Consider the following 8,140-nt stretch of genomic DNA (forward strand, 5'->3'; position numbering starts at 1 on the left):
AATTTATTTGATAAGCCACTGGTCCTGATAACTTTTCCTGCACAAAGTTCCAGCACAAACTTTCTATTACATAGACAATTAAATAATGATAAATAATAAAAGTTAAAATGCAGTGTGATCATCCTAAGACATTTTTCCATCGTAATAAAAACCCTGTTATCTTTGTCCATGGAGTTTTCTTGGCAGGGATACTGGAGTGGCTTGCTGGTTCCTCCTCCAGGTGGATCACGTTTGATCAAAACTCTCCACTATGACCTGTCCATCTCGGCATACTTCATAGCTTCTCTGAGTTATTCAAGCCCCTTCGCCACGGCAAGGCAGTGATCCATGAAGTGAGAGCTGGACCATAAAGAAGGCTGATCGCTGAAGAATTGATGCTTTTGAATTATGGTGCTGGAGGAGACTCTTGAGAGTCCCACGGACTGCAAGAAGATCAAACCTCTTCATTCTGAAGGAAATCAGCCCTGAGTGCTCACTGGAAGGACAAATCGTGAAGCTGAGACTCCAATACTTTGGCCACCCCATGAGAAGAGAAGACTCCCTGGAAAAGACCCTGATGTTGGGAAAGATGGAGGGCACAAGGAGAAGGGGACGACAGAGGACGAGATGGTTGGACAGTGTTCTCAAAGCTACCAGCATGAGTTTGACTAAACTGCGGGAGGCAGTGGAAGACAGAAGTGCCTGGCATGCTCTGGTCCATGGGGTCACGAAGAGTCAGACACGACTAAACGACTAAACAACAACAACAATAAAAACCCTAACCGATCTCCAGAGATTTTCCTTTGTACCTCTTCATTTGATTATAAGCCATGTTCTGTTTTGACAAGAGTCATTTGCTTAAGTGTCTTATGGGAATGGTTATGGAAAACTGGAAACAGAATCCTTCTGCTCTTTGCATCTTCTCGTCCCGGTTTGACCACACCTGGGCAATTAGGAAAGCAAAGTTTACGCAAAGTACTGAGGAACTTTTAGAGCAGATTGCAAAGAGCCAAAACAACTGATGAAGTTCAATGTAGATGATAAAAAGAACACCAAACTTGATAATTCATCTTGCTGGGTTCCGAAATAATTATTTTTCTGGGTATCTCCTTTTGGGGCAAACCACGTCCACCTGCCAGTCACCTGACACCATATACTGGCAGATTCTGTGATCTGTTGTTCAGTGCTAAGCCTTTATTGCTAATGGAAAGGATTTCTCATCTCCAATCTTAGTATTAACCACCACAGCACTAAGACTAGAGATAAGCCTCTGGCCTGCTCTTTAAAAGCCAGCAGGCAGAGGATTATATCTGATCTTAGTGCTGTGACACTACAGCGCTAAGATCAGAGGTAAGACCCTCCTGCTGGCGTTTACTACCAAGGAACCGCTGCTTGCCCCTGGCAGTTTGAACTTTGAATCCCCTGATGTCATATGGAAGAACATCAAGGCAAAGGGAAGACCAGCTTGGCCCCAACAGCTGCAAGGTCTTTGTTTTCTCAGTCCCTCACAGAAAGAGCACTCGGCTCCAACTCTCACTGTGGACCCGAATGGAACTGTGTCCTTGCCTCATTAATAAGTCACAGTAACTTGTGAATGTATGTGTGAGGGGTTCTCCCAGCCCAAAGGTGCAGGAGGAGCTTACAACTTGTTGTAAACTACTTTGAGAATCAGTTGATCGAAAGGTGGGGCATATATCTCCTAAATAATTAATGTTAAATGATAAATAAAATGGATATCAAAATTCTGAATTTGAAACAGGAGCATCATGACATATAGTCTTCTCCCCTTCTCATCCCCACGTTGGATGCGATTGGAAAGACCATTCCCCTAAAGAAGTCATTAAACGTTTGTTCTCTGCCTTCCAGATGAAATGGCCTCAGATGAAATTTTACACCCTTTGTGGAATATTTGGAATGAAGGGATTATTCTGCTAAAAATAAAATCATGACGGCTTGTTGACTGCCCTGAAATATCAGAAAAGTGACTACGGTATTGTGTTACATTTCTACGAGGCATGGGTTTTTTGCTTGGTTGCCACAGGTGCCATTTAGAGAAACAATAATTGGAGAACTCTGGTCATTTGCATTGGTCATTTGCTCATCTTCAACAAATTAAAGCCTCCTCTCTAACCATTTTCAGAGTGAACAAGATTCCCTGTATCTTCCACGAGTACAGCTATAATTTCCGTGGGATCCACCATGTCTGAAGACCAGATGAATCACCTCTCTCTACTCGCAATCTTTTACCTCATTGTTTCAGGTACTCTTCATCTCTTGGGCATCATCACAAATTATCTTCATTCTAATATTATATGGAAGGGCTCGTTTCTCATTTACATTAAATGTTACTAGCCTTGCAGTTCCTCTCTTTCTGTAGTTTACAATTGGTTTGAGGAGCAGAGTAGGGAATGAGACCCTTGGCGAAATTGTTTGGGATGAAATCTGGTACGCTAAGCTCTTTTCTTCTTTATTGACCCGTATTTGAGATAATTTCCTGAAAACAGTCCATAAAGGGTACTATACACTTGTGCGACTAGCACAGATTCAGGATAGAAATATGTGTGGACATGCTGAAGGGGATGTGGGTGTTATTGACACATATGCTAGGGTTGCCTCATGTGGCTACTTTTGGGCACAAATTCTTAAGGAAACTGGAATCATTATTGACCCTTCACCAGTCCTAAACCCCAAATGGTGTCTTCTCTCTATTTTCTCAGGAATTAGTGCTGACCTCTCTATAAAACCTTCGGTGATTTTCTTTTTAGTTGCAACTACACAGTTTGTAACACAGGGATGGAAGGATGTTTATGTCATTAATGTAAATTGATGGTACAGTGGAACCTTGGTTTTTAAACGTAATCCGTTCCGGAAGACAGTTCGACTTCTGAAACACCCGAAAACCGAAAACTGAAAGCGGAAGCCTCAGTACAATAAAGGTAAAGGTAAAGGTACCCCTGACCATTAGGTCCAGTCGCGGATGACTCTGGGGTTGCGGCGCTCATCTCACTTTACTGGCTGAGGGAGCCGGCGTACTGCTTCCGGGTCATATGGCCAGCATGACTAAACCGCTTCTGGTGAACCAGAGCAGCGCACGGAAACGCCGTTTACCTTCCTGCCAGAGCGGTATCTATTTATCTACTTGCACTTTGACGTGCTTTTGAACTGCTAGGTTGGCAGGAGCAGGGACCGAGCAACGGGAGCTCACCCCGTCGTGCGGATTTGAACTGCCAACCTTCTGACTGGCAAGCCCTAGGCTCTGTGGGTTTAACCCACAGCACCACCCGCGTCCTCAATACAATAGGGAAACTCAAAAAGGAAGCTTTGAGGCACGTTCGGCTTCGGAAAATCATTCGAAAACTGAAGCAGTTACTTCAGGGTTTTCAGCGTTCAGAAGCCAAAACGTGCGTCAATGGAGACGTTCGACAACCGAGGTTCCACTGCATAAGAAAACTTTGTTCTTAGCTGTCTCAGTAAAATTCAGCCATCATCTTGAGGTCTTGAAGGAGACTGCTAAACCATTGGACTTGGCTGCCACTTGGAGGACTTTTGTAACTAACATGAAGCTACTTATCCCAGTGAAGGTTGACTTTGTTTGGCTGTACCCATGACATATGGCTTTGTTTGACTGATTGGTCTGAGTTATGCCTCTTTCACCCGATCCCACTTAATTGATTGAATTCAATTAAAGCCTTTGCACTAACCATTTCCAGAGCAAACAAGATCCCATTTATCTCCTGCTGATGCAGATACCATCTCTATGGTCCACAATAGAAAGTGTCCTTTCATACTGCATCACGGTGTGACACGATGGTTTGACATCAACTGATAGGAAGTGCCTACAGAGGGTGGTGAATACAACACAAGATATTATAGGCTGTCCCGTGAATCCACTGGATGACATTGTGGAAGAACGTTGCCTCAGGAGAGTGAGGAAAATTCTCAGGGATGACTCACACCCTGGCCGGCACTTTCTTGATCTCCTGCCCTCGGGCAGAAGATATAGAAGCATGATTAGTCGTGCCAACAGGGTAAAGAACAGCTTCTATCCATGGGCTGTTAGGCTGCTGAATAAAAAAATAACAACAGGGCAACTGACTTTCGGGTTTGGTGGGTGCGCGTCAGTAAACGAGGGGAATTAAGACTAATTGAGCTGAGTGGGGGGTGCTCATGTAATCTCACTGTATACAAGTTGTACAAATGACAATAAAGTATTTCAATTTCAATATGGGACCCACCAGGTCTGAAACCCTGGTGGATCACATCACTCTATTTATAACCTTTTATTTCATTGTTTCAGGTACTCTTTGCATTTTGGTTTTTATCACCAATGGGCTTATTGTTGGTGTGAATGTTACCAACTGGATGAAAGGCAGAAGTCTGATGCCCAGTGATGAAATTCTGGCCAGCCTGGGGCTGTCCAACCTTTGCTTCTGCACCTCACTAATTCTGGACTATTTCATTTCACTCATCTGGAAGGAGTTCTTCAGAAAGTTTTACATGGTGCAAAAGATCACGTTTACCCTCGATATTGCCGCAAGCTTTTTGAGCTTCTGGTTCACTGCCTGGCTGAGTGTTTTCTACTGCATGAAGATTGTCAACTTCAAGCAGCCCTTTTTGCTGAGGGTGAAACTACAATTTTCCAGCCTTGTGCGTTGGTTTCTCCTTGGTTCTGTGCTGGCTTCCTGTGGAGCAACATTCCTAGTCACCTGGACTTTTAAAACAGTGTCCCAAGCATCCGACAGTCTGAACAATCAGACTTTCCTCAGCCTTCCCTCTGACTTTAACTTTACAAACGACTACAAAAAGCGAAAATTTATACTCGTGCATATGACTATGCCTTACAAACTTCTCCCCATTATCCTGGGCTGTTCTATTCCCCTAGTGATAGTGATTGCCTCTTCTGTGCCAATTCTCAATACTCTTTTCAGGCATGCCAAAAACCTGGAACAAAATGCAACCATTTTCCACAACCCTCGCCTGGAGGTTCATCTAAATGCAGCCAAGTCAGTGCTGTCTCTTCTTATAAGCTATACTTCCTTGTTTGTTAGCGAGATAATAATCAGAACGGAAATCTTTCCCAACTGGACTTATCAGTATTTTCTGTGTCTGATCTTTCAACTTGCTAACTTGGTGGCACAAGGTTTCATTCTGGTTGCAAGTAATCCAAAACTGAAGCAATCAGCTGTACAAATTATTTCCTGTGTGCAGCAGTAACCTTGGAAAATCCAAACACAGTTGCTGAGCTTTTGGGGGGCAATCATCCCAAAAGCTGTTGAGCCTTTTTTGGTTGATCGGAAGTGGCAGACGAGCAGGTTTTCAAAATTGCCATCTAGGAGGCAACAAGGAAGTGACCGCTGCGCAGCGGGGAACAGATGAGATCCCAGACATTTACTAATATATTTACTATTAGCCCCACCCTGCAGACATTAGCGGAATTTTCTGGTTTATATGGCAACCAGTGCTGATAGAAAGGCTTGTTTAGGTTTGTAGAAAAATCTGGTCATGGATGATATTGCTTGGGCATTAGGTCCAGCATCATCAGCACCCTTATTACTTGTGTAAGTTTGTAACTATTTAAAAAAACTTTATTCTTTAGGTAGGAGGAATAAGGAATAATGGATAAACATATGTCTGTCTGTCATGGAAACTGTAAAGCTGGGATGAAAACAGACTCACATCACAGGAAAACAAGCCACTGTTGCTTCACTTTAACTATGCCTGTCTTTATTTATAAAGAGACTTTCACTAATTCCACTACTTACAAACTTGAATGGAAGGGCTATATTGGGATGTAATGCTCTTGCTAAAAATTCACATGGCCAACTAGAACTGTTCCAAGATTCAAGTCTCAAGGACCTGGTACAGGGTCTCACTTTGAGAGTGATATGGTAAAGCAAACCCATATCTGTCTGGTTTTGCAAATAAAAAAATGTTACACAAACACCATTGAAAGATAAAAAGAGCATAATACGAGTGCATGGAGTAAGATAAGAAGAAGAAAACAAGAAGAAAAAGGAAAGAAATAGTACCCATGTAGAAAACAAAACAGAAAAACAACAATAAATTGTTTTGCAAATATAAAATGTGTTGTCTGCTCATGACTTTGGACAAATCACTGCTGGCTGCATTGCACATGTGAAAAAGACTGAATCGTAAAGTGGCACAGGTTTTGGCATGAGATGGTTTCCTCCACCATCGTTTGCTCGAGTTTCAAAGATGCTCTTCCATGTGTGAAAATGGTTATAGGTTTGGAAAATGAATCCCAAGCAGCAAACAGCTCAACGGTAGTTCTGGAACAAGGTGGTCCCTCAACTAGGCTGACCTAAAGTTATTCTAGGGCTTTTTATATATTACCAGGAAGACTTTCAATCTGCCCCAATAGAATACTGGTAGGTGTTGAAATATATGGAGGGCACCAGGTTGGGGAAGCCTGGCCATAAACCAGTAAGTCATTTCAATGCTCTGTGAAACTAACAGTTGGAAATTTAAAGGTGACAGAAACATTGGCATGACAGAAATGTCAAGATGAAAAATTGGTTTATTTGCATCATTTCCATCATTACAAAAGAGATTTAATCAGATTAATGTTTTGATACTGTCATAATTGCATTTCCTCTACCATTTAAAAATAACTAATGAGAGTTTATTAATCAGAAATTGTTTACTCGGTATAATACAAAAGTCAATTTTTGTTTATTGGATAATTAGGAATATCTACAAAGTAGACAGTGATTAAAACATATTGATTGTGTAGGCACTGGCCAGAATAGTAATTGACATGAATTTTAAGAAATGCTTAAGTAGCAAAGATTACAAGATGTAAGTCCATGGAGTGGGAAACAATTTTTTTCAAACACAAAATACCAGGGCAAATGCTTTCAATCAGGTATTTTAGCTATTATTGTCTCATTTAACCTTAGAATGCGATTGGTTTTTTTTAATTAAGCAAATAAATCAGAAATGAAAATGATTCCAATGGCAATTTAAAAATAAATAGATTACTTCCAATCAAACTGCAAAATAATAATTATAATTATTAAAAGAAAAAACCCATATGCTTTCTATTCCAAATCACCCAAACAATCTGTGTTCAGTTTTCAAAGTCTTTCATTTCAATGCGAATTGAAAGTGTGTATTTAGATCAGGGTTTCCCACACTTGGGTCTCTAGCTGTCTTTTGGGACTACAATTCCCATCATCCCTGATCACTGGTCCCGCTAGCTAGGGAGAATGGGAATTGTAGTCAAAACAGCTGGAGACCAAAAGTGTGGGAAGCCCTGATTTAGATGCATAACTTGCACAAATCAGGATTTCATGTACATATCTCAAAGATGCTTCTTCAGCCTCTCATAAATTACTGCTGGATCCCAAACACCAGCCTGGAATGCTTACAGTGTGTCTGAAGGTGCTGAGACTTTGACTCTGCTGCATCTGAAGTGGGAGAGGGTTCTATTATTGGGGGTTTGCCACCATGAAGAGGGCCAGGAGTGTGAGATATGGAGCGTGAGCTACTTTGTTTCCTCATCTGATCCAGAAGAAAGAAATTCCAGTGTTCCATCTATCATTCCCTGCCTGCCAGCATGAGATATTTAGGGTTTTTTCTGCCTCCTTCTGACCCAATTCAACAGGTAGAGAAATCTTCAAATCCCATGCTTCCTTGGAGCCAACGACCATAATTTCCAGTGACTGAGAAGTTGGGAAAGCCTCTCTTATATCTAGCAAAACTGTTTCGTTGGTGCTTAAAAGGTAAAGGGAACCCTGACCATTAGGTCCAGTCGTGGACGACTCTGGGGTTGCGGCACTCATCTTGCTTTATTGGCCGAGTCATGTGGCCAGCATGACTAAGCCACTTCTGGCAAACCAGAGCAGCGCATGGAAACACAGTTTACATTCCCGCCAGAGTGGTACCTATTTATCTACTTGCACTTTGACGTGCTTTCGAACTCCTAGGTGGGCAGGAGCAGGGACCGAGCAACGGAAGCTCACGCCGTTGCGGGGATTCGAACTGCTGACCTTCTGATCGGCAAGTCCTAGGCTCTGTGGTTTAACCCACAGCGCCACCCACGTAGTTACCAGAGCTATTTTTCCAGAAAAGAAGGTGCCGGAACTCACCATGAACACCTCCCTCATTCTCTTAGAATGGCAATGGCGCCCATCTGAGA

At 42.3% G+C, this 8,140-nt stretch overlaps 1 long non-coding RNA gene across 1 annotated transcript in view; it reads left to right on the top strand.

Annotated features, from left to right (window-relative positions):
- The window catches only part of LOC307206610, an 85,647-nt gene extending 77,507 nt beyond the window's left edge, over window positions 1-8,140 (top strand). Inside the window, exons 2-3 of the long non-coding RNA XR_013834414.1 lie at window positions 7,487-7,724; window positions 8,055-8,140. This is a non-coding gene — a long non-coding RNA (uncharacterized lncRNA). The remainder of the gene's footprint in view (window positions 1-7,486; window positions 7,725-8,054) is intronic.

This window comes from Podarcis cretensis (assembly GCF_951804945.1).
Source record: "Podarcis cretensis genome assembly, chromosome: 17".
Lineage (NCBI taxonomy): Eukaryota > Metazoa > Chordata > Lepidosauria > Squamata > Lacertidae > Podarcis > Podarcis cretensis.